At 37.1% G+C, this 12,873-nt stretch overlaps 1 protein-coding gene across 3 annotated transcripts in view; it reads right to left on the bottom strand.

Annotated features, from left to right (window-relative positions):
* GCC88 (GRIP and coiled-coil domain containing 88 kDa) overlaps positions 1 to 12,873 on the bottom strand; it is a 119,050-nt gene that overhangs the window by 87,790 nt on the left and 18,387 nt on the right. Inside the window, exon 1 of one of the 3 annotated variants that reach the window (XM_067137433.2) lies at positions 949 to 1,066. The exons of the other annotated variants lie outside the window; for them this stretch is intronic. The gene's annotated coding sequence lies outside the window, so the exon portion shown is untranslated. Of the gene's footprint in view, positions 1 to 948; positions 1,067 to 12,873 lie in introns of those variants that run through there. 3 annotated transcript variants of the gene reach the window in all.

Raw genomic sequence — 12,873 nt, forward strand, 5'->3', positions numbered from 1 at the left:
TAAATAAATAAATAAATAAATAAATAAATAAATAAATAAATAAATAAATAAATAAATAAATAAATAAATAAATAAATAAATAAATAAATAAATAAATAAATAAATAAATAAATAAATAAATAAATAAATAAATAAATAAATAAATAAATAAATAAATAAATAAATAAATAAATAAATAAATAAATAAATAAATAAATAAATAAATAAATAAATAAATAAATAAATAAATAAATAAATAAATAAATAAATAAATAAATAAATAAATAAATAAATAAATAAATAAATAAATAAATAAATAAATAAATAAATAAATAAATAAATAAATAAATAAATAAATAAATAAATAAATAAATAAATAAATAAATAAATAAATAAATAAATAAATAAATAAATAAATAAATAAATAAATAAATAAATAAATAAATAAATAAATAAATAAATAAATAAATAAATAAATAAATAAATAAATAAATAAATAAATAAATAAATAAATAAATAAATAAATAAATAAATAAATAAATAAATAAATAAATAAATAAATAAATAAATAAATAAATAAATAAATAAATAAATAAATAAATAAATAAATAAATAAATAAATAAATAAATAAATAAATAAATAAATAAATAAATAAATAAATAAATAAATAAATAAATAAATAAATAAATAAATAAATAAATAAATAAATAAATAAATAAATAAATAAATAAATAAATAAATAAATAAATTTAAATTAAATTAAATTAAATTAAAATAAATAAATAAATAAATAAATAAATAAATAAATAAATAAATAAATAAATAAATAAATAAATAAATAAATAAATAAATGCAGCAGCAAGGTATCAATACCCTTGCCAAAAGAAAGTACAATAAACACAACTTCAGAGCTGTACATTAAATCCATTCAGCCACTGGATTAAGGATGATGGAACCTTTAAATTTACTTGTGATTCCTGGTGTGAGTACAGCAGAAATTCAATGAGGTTGTGCTCCACAGACACAGTTAGGTGAGATCTGGAAGCCCCCTTATGTATCAAATATGCACATCAGCCTTGTTTTGTGTGAAGCCTGTTCAGTGATGACCAAGTCCTGCAAGAGAAATCAAAGCTTCCTAGAACATGATTTGGGTCGAACAGTATAAACCATTTAGGAGCCACAGTCTACTGCTGGAATGTTCTCACGGGTGTGAGGTGGAATTTTAGTCCACTGATGCTACGGTTCCTCTTAAGAAGAAGAATGGACACTTACAAATATAACTTCAATGTGTGTGAATTTAGAGCATTAGGTCAGCCAGCCAGTCAGAAGATTTTCACAAGAACAAAGAACCCACATGTATGACACAAATGCAAACACTAAATCATGCTGAACAATTTGCAGAGACACTCTACAGCATTCCAGCGCGAAGAACAGAAATAGTCTGGTAGCTCTTTCATAGATTAAAGAGAGAGAGATTGCTAAATGATTTAATTATACAAAAATCCAGAGTTCTAATGAGGTGAGATTGCTGACATTGCTGCAACAACTGAAAATTCCTCAAAAATAACAAAATATATTTGACTAATATGCACCATTACCACTACTTCAACCACTACTGATCTGCATTTAGGGCAGTTGCCCAGGTGGCAAATTCCCTATCTGTTGTTTTCCTAGTCTTTTCTTAAATGATTGCAAAGAAATCTGAAAATTATTGAACATCTCCCTTGGTAAGTTATTCCAATCCCTAATGCCACTTCCTACAAATGAATATTTTCCCCAATTTGTCTGCTTGAATTCCAACTTTATCTTCATATTGTGATCTTCCCTACTTTTAAACACACCACTCAAACTTATTCGCCTACTAATGTCATTTCTCGCCATCTCTCCACTGACAGCTCAGAATATACTGCTTAGTCAAGCAGCTGGTCTCCTTTCTCCCAAGTCTTCCCAGCCCAAACTTTGCAACATTTTTGTAACACTACTCCTTTGTTGGAAATCACCCAGAACAAATCGAGCTGCTTTTTTTCAGATTTTTTCCAGTTCTTGAATCAAGTAATCCTGGTGAGGGTCCCATACACTGAAACCATACTCTAGTTGGGGTCTTACCAGAGACTTATATGACCTCTCCTTTACATCCTTACTACAACCCTTTAACACTCTCATAACCATGTGCAGAGATCTGTACCCTTTATTTACACTCCCATTTATGTGATTACCCCAATGAAGATCTTTCCAACACGCAGGTACTTACAATGATTCCCATAAGGAACTTTCACCCCATCAACGCAGTAATTAAAACTGAGAGGACTTTTCCTATTTGTGAAACTCACAACCTGACTTTTAACCCTGTTTATCATCATACCATTGCCTACTGTCCATCTCACAACATTATCAAGGTCATTTTGCAGCTGCTCACAATCTTGTAACTTATTTATTATTACATAAAATTAGCTTCATGGTCCGTATCGCACTTCAATAGATTCACAACTAAGTATTTATTTATTTATTTATTTTCCACCTACTCGGTGCAATGATTGCTTAAGGCAATTTTTGTTTTATTGTCAATCTTATGTTAATTTTAAGGACACTTCCTCTAAAGCATTACTTTGTCAATTCATGCATTTTTCATCTAAACAGAAGATGTTGATAATATACAAAACATGTACCACTTTTAACCATTAAATTGCCTTAAGCAATCATTGTATCGACTAGGTGGAAAATAAATAAATAGTTGTGAACTTATTTATTACTCGATGCAGAATAACATCATCTGCAAAAAGCCTTGCCTCTGATTCCACTTCCTTACTCATATCATTTACATATATATATATATATGAAAGGTCTCCACTATCTACAATGAGTGTCCAAAAGTCATGGGAAGGGGTCTCCCATTAGAAAATGTGACCCCTGAGCGCTGCAGCTATCTGAGCAGTCTGTCATAGACACCAGTGTCATGAAGATGACAACACGTCGCGAGTTAACCAACTGTGAATGTGGGATGATCATCGGCGCATAGGTCATAGCATTGCGGAGATAACATGCGAATTAGGGTTTCTGAGGCCAACAGTGTTGAAGGTGGATCTTCAATATCACAGAGAGAATGTTACCACCCGCCTAAACTGCCACATAGGAAGACCACGGTTGTTTAAAGAATGGACATCACGTCGCCTCCGCAGAACAATACTGGGCACTCGTTTGGGATAATGTGAGTCAGATCAAACCCATTTCTACCAGGATTGTAAAGAGGTAACTGCACCACATAGGCTTCACAAGGCGACAACCAACTCATGCCACTTTGCTGACACTTTGACACAGACCTCAACGATGTGCATGGGCCAGCAAACATCAGCAACTGACCATGGAACAGTGGTGGCATGTGGTATGGTCCGAGGATTAGCGGTTCCAGTTGTATTGAGCTGATGGATGTGTGAGAGTGTGGCGTATGCCCCATGAAGCTATGGATTCTGACTGTCAACAAGATTGGTTCCAGGCAGGAGGTGGCTCAGTTCTGGTCAGGGCAGCGATCTCATGCTCGCAATTAGGCCTCATTGACCGGCTGCAGGGAGCGCTGCCAGGTGCACGTTATGTGGATATTCTTTCATACCATCTGCGTCCTTTTCTGGCTCTAGAGTACTCTGATGGAGATGCCATGTTTCAAGGCGCCATGTCACCGCTCTATGGTAGCACGCAGGTGGTTGAAGGAGCACTCCAGTGAAGTTACGATCATGGACTGGCCCTCCAGATCCCTCGATCTTAATCCAATTGAGAATTTATGGGATGCTGTCGATGCTCATGAACACTCCATGAACCCCACACTAACTACACAAGACCAATTGTGGCTAGCAGTGCAAGACGCGTTGATCCAGATCCCTCCAGAATGTTTACAACACCTTGTAGAGTTGATGCCTCGTGTACTGCTGCCGTTTTGAAGGATCAAACTCGTTATTAACATCACATTCAGGGCCTTACATATAAATTATAAACATAAAAATTTTCCACCTATGTTTATAATTTATATGTAATCTCAGTTCAATACAGACCAATAATATGAAGTTTATAGCCCATTCAGTCCCTTCCCATGCATGACTTTTGGCCACACAGTGTATGAGGTATCACACAAGAGTGTTCATCACAGGCCTGGACTCAAACTAGAAGTTAAGAACAACTAATCTTGAGAGACACCAGGATAGCAGAATTTTCTTTAATATATGTATGCCTACCCCTTACTTCCATTCCCTGATACGGAGTTGACAATGAGGTGAGATGAAATTATATGGCATGTTTCTAAGACCAGATGCCCTTCCTGAGGCCCATTTCAGCTGAGGAACTAATGAAGATGAAATGAATGATGGTGAATGAAATGGGGTAAGGAGGTGGAAGGAATGTACTGTAGTCTATGGGACTCGCTCCATAGCCATAGCGTATCAATATGTATGGCCACTCCACTTAAGTTCTTTAATACAGTAGTAAATCTAACCCAAGTGTCCCAAATTTAAGCACTGATTGTTCTGGAATTTGAACTCACTCTTGATCTTAGAAGAGTACTAGTGTAAAGAAATATAAAATCTGCTTACTATAATTTTACGTGATGATGATAATGAACAGCACTGGCATAACTCTGTACACTTCTTCAATTCCTCTTCCTTACTGTTTCAACTCTAAACAAGGATGTTCAGAATTCTTGCAGGTGAGTACTTACTGTATATCTAAGTTTTGACCATCTTATCCTGTAAGACCTCGTAATTTGAACACTAATTCTTTCCAAAAATGTTTGATAGGATTGATGAACTACAGTATATCTGCATTCCACAGATACAAGACCTATAAGGCAGAAGACACTCATCGACCATGTCCTCATTATCTATACAGCGTACTGCTCCATGGCTGACTGGTTAGTGTCTTGGCCTGTGATCCTCAGGGCCCTCGGTCTGATTCCTGTCAGGGTAGAGGGATTTTAATCTTAAAGGGTTAATTACCTTGTCTCAAAGACTAGATGTTTGTGCTATGCCCAACATTCCTACAACTCATACACCACATAAACCACTATCCTCCACTACACCAATGTACAGTTGCTCATACATGGCAAATGCCACCCACCCTTGTTGGAGGGTCTGTCTTACAAGAACTGCACCAGTCTAGCAACAGCCACACAAAATTATTACCTATACAGCAGCTAACAGACTCTAATTCACTCATTCTATCCTTTCTTACATATGTAGCTCTAGCACCCCAACCTCTTGCAATTATTACTGCTATAATCATTTGCTTTCCCAAAATGAACAAAGGATATGACTGAAACAGAGATTGTTTCTTTTTAGTGCATGTGGAAGTTTTATAAAACCATATCCAAAAGTTCCAATAATTCTTTGCTAGGGAGTCATGAAGTTAAAAGGGATTTAAAATTTTTCACTTCACCAACTTATTGTACTCTATAGAGTTTCCAAACAAGCTTTAATCAGGAGAACCAGCTGCCTAGTTACATTCTGAGACCGGCATTGAATTTGAGAAGTGAAGAACTGCTTAATAGACTTCAAAAAATGTACTTCTTGCTCTAAAAGACCTATTCTATACATTGCACAACTGATGTCTTTTACATTGGTACATCAACCACCCAATACTTCACTGATTTGTTTTGAAAATAAATTATAAACTTATATTGACCTTTAAAATTAATCATCATCTCTGCAGTTATATTTAAATCATCTTCTTCTTCTTCTTGAGGTGCCTTCTTCTATTGAAGTTTGGCGATCATTCTGGCATGTTGAATTTTCAATTTAGCAACTTCCGGAAGTAAATACCTATTTCTGGAGCACTAATCCTACGGATTTCCAAGCCATAATATGCGACGTCTCTCAGTCCAAGTTTACCTGCAATCTTGCCATGCAGTATCAACTGCAAGAATTTGTACTCTCCATCACTCCTTATGATATGACCAAGATACATACAGTAAGTTTATGAGCCTTGAAGGGATGGAGAAACTCACTTGTTTTATTTTATAACGGTTAGATGCTTTAGCCTGCCGAAACTTAGTTTGAGGTTTTTTTTTTTTTGCTAGTTGCTTTACATCGCACCAATACAGATAGGTCTTATTGCGATGATGGAGGAGGAAAGGCCTAGGAATGGGAAGGAAGCAGTTGTGGCCTTCATTAAGGTACAGACCAGCATTTGCCTGGTGTGAAAATGGGAAACCACGGAAAACCATCTTCAGAGCTGTCGACAGTGGGGTTCAAATCCACTATCTCCCAGATGCGAGCTCACAGCTGTGCGCTCCTAACCGCACGGCCAACTCGCCCAGTCTAAGTTTGAGTAATACATTTATAAACTACCTGAAAATGAAAACATATGGTGAGAGTATTATACTTGAAAAAGAAACAACTTAATATTTGAAAAAGAAACAACTTGATTTCTTATAAATATAATACTCGTCAGAAAAGACCTTCAAGAATTGGACATTGCTCCCAGTGAAATTTATGACAGGAATAGGTACAGAACGTTGATCAGAACATCAAACTCTCTCCAGTCACTAACAGAAAAAACAGTACGTCCAGGAGGAGGTGTGAAATGGACTCAGGAGCGAAAAGACATTCACAGTGCAAGAATGAAGGAGTACTGGTCAAAGAAGAAAGCTGCTAGAGATAAGAACCACGTGGTCCATAGCAGGCCCAAACGGAACTAAAAAAAAATACTGTTACCATATGTTTTTTTTCTTTTTCAGGTAGTTTATATGTTTATTACTCAAACATAGTTTCGGCAGATTGAAGAACCAAACAGTTATAAATTAACTACGCTGGAACTGAAAAGAGATGGCTTCAGATATTACAAAACAGTTGTTTAATTCACCTTTTACATTACCATGGTATTCCTAATTTTCTCAGTCCATGAGATGCTAAGTATATGCCTGTAATACCATATTTCAAAAGACTAGCTTTTTGCAGTCATCATTCCATTCCATACAGCAATGTTGGAAAGACACAACATTTGAGAATGCAAACTTTAAGATCAAGATTGACTTGCTTGCTGCACAGCAGGTTTTTCTTTTTGATGAATATGCTTTGTGCCTCTGTAAAACTCAAACTGTCACACATTTACAAGCTGTGGACGACTCCTAGTCCAGCGGGGCCAGCTTCTGAATGTTCACCTGCTTTCCAAACTCATTCATTTCAACAATATGGGCTGTATTGACAGAACATCCGAAGAGAAGAAAGTATACAGTTTGTTCCAAGAACAGACAGGTATATATATTTTCAATCTGCTTTACGTTGCACCAACACAGACAGGTTTTATTGTGATGATGGGATATGAAAGAGCTAGGAGTGAGAAGGAAGAAACTGTGGCCCTAATTAAGGTACAGCTCCAGCATTTGCCTGGTGTGAAAGTAGGAAACCATGGAAAACCATCTTCAGGGCTGCTGACTCACTATCCCCCGAATGCAAGCTGATAGCTACGTGATCCAAACTGCACAACCAACTCACTCGGTACTGACAATTTCAAAGGCCTTCAATTCATTTTGAACAGCATCAACAAAGTAAGCAAGGAGTTTGGCCTTAAAATGAACTTTCAGAAAACAAAATTCACAGTAATTGGCAAACAGAAAATCTCCAATGCTGTTATCACCCCGGATGGAAAGATCACTGAAAGGATGTTACATTACAATCACCTAAGATGCTGGTTAACACAAGAATGGGATCCGGATGTAGAAATCAAAACCAGAATCAGCACTGCAAGAAGTGTGTGTCTCTGAAATTAAAACATCTTGTGTACAACTGTGACCAAGACCACTATTGGCTTGGTGTGTCAAGTGTTACACATATTACCTGAGTCTAGTGTCAGGCCTAAGATGAAACGCTGGTTTATAGAGCTAACGCCTGAAAAGCTTTACATCTAATTCTCCAACAGTGGTTCATTGTCCACAATATGGCAATTCTAGGACGGGAAAAACAAAATAGGAAAACTTCCTCTATTGATGGCTGCCAACTTTCTGTGAAGAGATGGTACCAGAAAAAGGAGGAGAATGTTTTCATATTATAGTACTATCAATTGTACTAATAAAATAATTTTTTGAATGAAGATCAGCACACATTTAAGTACTAGTTGTACATGTAGGCATTTTAATAATGATATTGTAATGAATGGTATATATATTAGGTAAAAATTCTGAATGATTATAGAAGTGCTCAGAACATTGTCATAATATTTGCAGCTTTCACAGCGATATCACAATTCCACCTCAAAATATAGAGCAAGCTGTGGTGCACTGCTCATCTCTCGCTTCTCCCTAAGGTGGCTGTCCTTTTGAATCCGGCCAGTGCTCGTGAGATTTTAGAATTGGATAGTTTCATCTTTAATGGTTCAAATTGCATGTAACACTGTAGATCTCATCGCCAATAACCTTAAGATTCAGTGTCAGAGAAAACTACTACCCCACCATTATTAACCAATACATTTCCTCCACAATCAGCTGAAAGAGTTTTGGATGTCACAAAATGTTTTGCGTGACTTACCTCTTCTTCTGGTCATTCTCCTCTTGTCTACTTGATTCAGCATCTTTTTATGTGTGATCTTATCTCCCATCTTATACTCCAACATTCTTCTGTAGCTCTTTCTGTTGCCTTTTGCAGTCAGCGTGTCCTCCAACCTTGAAGATTTTAAGTAAGTACTGGAAACCACACTTTGTGGACCCATTCAGATTCCTCCTTACGGGTGAAACTGTTGATATGCTTCAGGATCTCAATGGCTTCCCCTTGTAGTCAGGCATGATAAGACACTCAGAACATACATTTTCAGTCACTGGTTCTGAAGCATATTCTTCTTTGTCTACTCCACCTTTTGTTTCAGTATTGGCATATCCTCCCCTGCAAACCATGTGACTTTGCCGCGGTGGGGAGGCTTGCGTGTTCCAATGAAGCAGATAGCCGAGCCGCAGGTGCAACCATATCAGATGGGTATCTGCTGAGAGACCAGACTAAGGAATGGTTCATCGAAAGGGGGGTAGCAGCCTTTCGGAAGTTGTAAGGGCAGCAGTCTAGATGATTGACTGGTATGGCCTTGTAATAATACTCAACATGGCTTAGCTGTGTTGATACTGCTACACGGCTGAAAGCAACGGGAAACTACAGCCGTAACTAACTTCCAAGGACATGCAGCTCTCTCTGTATGAATGATGTACTGATGATGGCTTCCTCCCGGGTAAAATATTCCGGAGGTAAACTAGTCACCCATTCGGATCTTCGGGTGGGGACTACACGAGAGGGGGCAACCATCAGGAAGATGGATACTGACATTCTGCGAGTCGGAGCATGGAATGTTAGAAGTTTGAATCGTTGTGCTAGATTAGAGAATCTGAAAAGGGAGATGGATAGACTAAAGTTATATGTAGTTGGTATAAGTGAAGTACGTTGGCAGGAAGAACAGGATTTTTGGTCAGGCGACTACCGAATTATCAACACAAAATCAAACAGAGGAAATGCAGAAGTTGGTTTAATAATGAATAAATAGGACAGCGGGTAAGCTACTACGACCAGCATAGTGAAAGAATTATTGTCATCAAGGTAGACACCAAACCAATGCCCACCACAATTGTGCAGGTGTATATACCTACTAGCTCAGCGGATGATGAGGAAATCGAAAGAATATATGAAGAGATAGATGATTTAATACAACATGTAAAAGGTGACGAGAATCTAATTGTGATGGGAGACTGGAATGCAGTGGTAGGCCAAGGAAGAGAGGGTAATACAGTAGGAGAATTCGGATTGGGACAAAGGAACGAAAGAGGAAGTTGGCTGGTTGAATTCTGCACTGATCATAATTTGGTCCTTGCCAATACTTGGTTCAAACACCACAAACGACGGCTTTATACGTGGATGAGACCTGAAGACAATGGAAGGTATCAAACAGACTTCATTATGATTAGGCAGAGATTCAGAAACCAGGTGTTGGATTGCAAAACTTTCCCAGGAGCAGACGTGGACTCTGACCACAACTTGTTGGTCATGAAATGCCATCTGAAGCTGAAGAAATTGAAGAAAGGAAAGAATGCAAAAAGATGGGATCTAGACAAGTTGAAAGAAAAGAGCATGAGGGATTGTTTCAAGGAACATGTTGCAAAAGGACTAAATGAAAAGGCTCAAAGAAACACAATAGGGGAAGAGCAGATAGTCATGAAAACTGAAGTCAGCAGGCCTGCTGAAGATATGTTAGGAAGGAAGAAAAGATCAACTAAGAATCAGTGGATAACTCAGGAGATACTAGACCTGATTGATGAATGACGAAAATACAAGAATGCTAGATATGAAGAGGGCAGAAAAGAATACAGGCGATTAAAGAATAAAGTGGATAGAAAGTGCAAGGTAGCTAAGGAAGACTGGCTGAAGGAGAAGTGCAAGGTTGTCGAAGGAAATCTTTGGAGAAAGGAAATCTAGGTGTATGAATATTAAGAGCTCAGATGGAAAGCCACTTCTAGGGAAAGAAGACAAAGCAGAAAGATAGCAGGAACATATCCAACAGTTGTATTAAGGTAAAGATGTAGATAATTTGGTTCTGGAACAAGAAGAGGCTGTTGATGCTGATGAAATGGGAGACCCAATTTTGAGGTCAGAGTTTGACAGAGCTGTGAGCAACCTAAATAGGAAAAAGGCACCTGGAATTGATGACATTCCCTCTGAATTACTGACTGCCTTAGGAGAAACCGGCATGGCAAGGCTATTTCATTTAGTGGGCAAGATGTATGAGACAGGAGAAGTCCCATCCGATTTTCGGCACAATGTAGTTATACCTATTCCCAAGAAAGCCGGTGGTGACAGATGTGAAAACTATCGCACCATTAGTTTAGTATCTCATGTCTGCAAAATTTTAAGACGTATTATTTACAGAAGAATGAAAAAAACGTTGAAGCTGAGTTGGAAGAATATCAATTTGGCTTCAGAAGAAATATAGGAACACGTGAAGCAATCCTGACTTTTCGTCTGATCTTAGAGGATCGAATCAAGAAGGACAAGCCCACGTACATGGCATTTGTAGATCTAGAAAAGGCATTCGATAATGTTGATTGGAACAAGCTATTTAAGATTCTGAAGGTGATTGGGATCAGATACCGAGAACGAAAAATTATCTACAATCTGTATAAAAATCAGTCAGCAGTGATAAGAATCGAGGGTTTTGAAAAAGAAGCAGCAATCCAGAAAGGAGTGAGGCAAGGCTGCAGCTTGTCCCCCCTCCTTTTCAATGTTTACAAAGAACAGGCAGTAAAGGAAATCAAAGGGAATTTGGGAAGGGAATCGAGATTTGCCGATGATATTGTTATTTTATTTGAGACTGCAGAAGATCTCGAGAAGCTGCTGAATGGTATGGACGAAGTCTTGGGTAAGGAGTACAAGATGAAAATAAGTACAAAACAAAAGTAATGGAGTGCAGTCGAACAAAGGCAGGTGATGCAGGAAATATTAAATTAGGAAATGAAGTCTTAAAAGAAGTAGATGAATATTGTTACTTGGACAGTAAAATAACTAACGATGGCAGAAGTAAGGACGACATAAAATGCAGATTAGCACAAGCAAGGAAGAGCTTTCTTAAGAAAAGAAATTTGCTCACTTCAAACATTGATATAGGAATTAGGAAGATGTTTTTGAAGACTTTTGTGTGGAGCGTGGCATTGTATGGAAGTGAAACATGGATGATAACTAGCTCAGAACGAAAAAGAATAGAAGCTTTTGAAATGTGGTGTTACAGAAGAATGCTGAAAGTGAGATGGATAGATCGAATCACAAACGAAGAAATACTGAATCGAATTGGCGAGAGGAGATCAATTTGGCTAAATTTGACGAAAGAAGAGATAGAATGATAGGACACATTTTAAGACACCCAGGACTTGTTCAGTTGGTTTTTGAAGGAAGTGTAGTTGGTAAGAACGGTAGGGGTAGACCAAGGTATGAATATGACAAGCAGATTAGAGCAGATGTAGGATGCAGTAGTTATGTAGAAATGAAGAGGTTAGCACAGGATAGGGTGGCATGGAGGGCTGCATCAAACCAGTGTGTGGACTGATGACTCAAACAACTCAAACAACAATTGACATTATTACCTATTTCACCTTTCACATCAGTCATATAACCTTCAAACCATTCTGTAACCTTTTCTACATTATTTACTTCGTATGTTTAAACAGTTGCTCGTATGTTCCTCCATGCTAGCTCATCTATCTGGATCAGGCCTAATGAGACCAGAAATCTGCAGGTGCATATGGTGTTAGCAAACATCTTTATTACACTTGAAATAAACTTCCAGCTTATTAAGTCATCCTGAGTAGATATAGTACGTACCAAAGATATTTTAAATAAGGAACAAAAATGGCCAACCGGATATCATTGGGCCCACAATCTTCTGATTTCATTTGCCAATGACATCCAAGACAAATTACTCCATAAATTAGTTAAAATTACCTTTCCTTCTGAAGATGTGTCCTAACTTTTATAGACGCACAAATGTAATGATAAATATGGTTTCCCAAAAATTAGAGTCTCACATTCTTCCTACGGCTCCTCATTTATCATTGTATTTTGGCTACTCTCCATATGATATACCTTGTCTTCTGCAGCATACAATTTGAAAATTTCATTCCTGGAGCTTGTGTTTCATTATCAACCTTTCTTATTGACCAAATCTTGACCATATACAGAATATCAAAAACTTTTTTCATCTTATCCTAGATTAGTTCTGAGGTTTCTTGAGCCACTCTGGCTCATTCTTGGTTTTGGCTGATGTTTAAAACCAGATGCTCTCCCTAATGTCACATAATTTATCGGGTGAAAATTTCACCCTGCTATCCACTGTGGTTAACGTCAGCTATCTGTCCCTGTGCTAATCACAACACCTATTACATTCTTCTTTTTCTATCA

Source organism: Anabrus simplex, chromosome 1, assembly GCF_040414725.1.
Source record: "Anabrus simplex isolate iqAnaSimp1 chromosome 1, ASM4041472v1, whole genome shotgun sequence".
NCBI lineage: Eukaryota > Metazoa > Arthropoda > Insecta > Orthoptera > Tettigoniidae > Anabrus > Anabrus simplex.